Source organism: Chinchilla lanigera, unplaced genomic scaffold, assembly GCF_000276665.1.
Source record: "Chinchilla lanigera isolate Chin_1 unplaced genomic scaffold, ChiLan1.0 scaffold00006, whole genome shotgun sequence".
NCBI classification, from domain to species: Eukaryota; Metazoa; Chordata; class Mammalia; order Rodentia; family Chinchillidae; genus Chinchilla; species Chinchilla lanigera.
The window spans coordinates 17272585-17274173 of record NW_004955407.1 but is presented as its reverse complement, the minus strand read 5'-3'; the positions used below and the strand labels follow the sequence as shown (position 1 = coordinate 17274173).

The 1589-nt window shown below is 37.8% G+C and overlaps 2 long non-coding RNA genes across 4 annotated transcripts in view; one reads left to right on the top strand and one right to left on the bottom strand.

Moving 5' to 3' along the window:
• LOC102009800 overlaps window positions 1-1589 on the bottom strand; it is a 49143-nt gene that overhangs the window by 26283 nt on the left and 21271 nt on the right. The gene's annotated exons all lie outside the window — the stretch shown is intronic.
• LOC102009252 overlaps window positions 1-1589 on the top strand; it is a 23379-nt gene that overhangs the window by 1243 nt on the left and 20547 nt on the right. For all 3 annotated transcript variants that reach the window (XR_001231027.1, XR_259564.2, XR_259565.2), the window contains exon 3: window positions 1425-1496. This is a non-coding gene — a long non-coding RNA (uncharacterized LOC102009252). The remainder of the gene's footprint in view (window positions 1-1424; window positions 1497-1589) is intronic.

Below are 1589 nucleotides of genomic sequence, written 5' to 3'. Positions count from 1 at the left end.
AGAGTCTCAAGACAAAATAATATGAATCAATAGCTGTTGTTACATTACATAACGCTATCCTCAACTACATTACAAAACCAGAAATTTAAATGTATTTTGTGACTCTTTTCCTTTTAATACAAACACACAGATGATAACCAATTCTTTTTTCCAAGCACTTCCATGTAGAATGATGCATGGGAAGCTTTATGTGGCTATAGCTGCTATATGAGAGGAATTTGCATCCCCCAAACACACTGCAGGTGGAGGAGAAATGAACTGAAATAACAGACATGAGAAAATGGTAATAAATCATAAATGATAATCAGAAAGATCCCTATAAATCAGTGGCCAGGATCTAACAAGTCTCTCAAGGTTCATAAAATTCTTTTGATTGCCGCCAGCATAACGGAGTATTGTATGAGCATCACCAGGTGATACTTTTTTGTATCTCCTTTTGTTGCAGTTCATCTCTTTCTCCTCCCAGCTCATCAACTCTCACAGCTATTAGAAATTAAAAGGGCTGAGCCTCAGTGTTCACATTCCACTGCTGAAAAACAGAGACTCCCTTAAGCCACTAGAGGGATCTCTTTTCTTTGAAAAGGAAAAAGAGATCTAAATTGCCAAATGAAGTATAAACTTTGAATAAAATAGGAAGTAGCCAAGTAGGTTGGAAAATTAGCTATTGCAGTCTTCAAAGGATTTTCAGTATCTGCAGAGAGGACTCTCCCCCTGTGGAGTCTGACCTTTCTGAGGTCCTGGGAGAGACTGACAAATATGGCCCCTGCCACACAACATTCTTTGAACTACTCTGGCGGTCTTCAGTGGTAGTTCAAAGGGAGAAGGCTGCAGGCTGGAAAAAGGGCAAAGCAGTTCATTAAGGCCAATTTCTACAAGCTCTTATTGAGTTCAATTCCTATTTTATGGTAGATTTGAAGAACTTCATGTTTTGACATTTCAATCCCTCACAATTTTGAAAAACAGTGAAAGTGAGCCAAGAGGTATATAAAATGAAGAGCATAAATTAAATGACAGAATATATACAACCATATAGAAGTGTGATGCAGGAAAGGAAAAGTGTTTTCTTCAACAATTGCTAGGTTAGTGGTTGAAACTTTCTGTGACAAGACAGATTAATACGGGGAGGGGATGTAGCTCAGTGGTAGAGTGCAAGTGCAGGACCTTTGACTTAAATCTAAGCACTGAAGAGAGAAAGAAAGAAAACTGCATGAATTTATTTAATAACTTTTACATGAGTTAAAGGCTTCGTAAGGAAATTAAGATCTCAAGAATGAGTTAACTTTTTCATGGTATGTGTAATGAAGAAGTGGGCAGTTGTAGAGAAGTATGATTGGATACAGAAGGTGTGATTTTATGTTAACAAACTGCAGAGACTTAGCCAAGCTTGTTTACTCGAATTCTTTTCTCTATCCCTGTGTTTTCAGAAGTGTTCCTTTCTTCTGGGAATAGAGAAGACACTTTTCCACTGAAAGCATTTTCACTTGCTCCGGGGGAAGGTAAGAAAATGCTTTTCAGGTTTTATGACTTATTTTGGGGAAGAAGGGTAACATAAGGCCAGAGGGGAACCTTAAGTATGTTGTTCTTTCAAA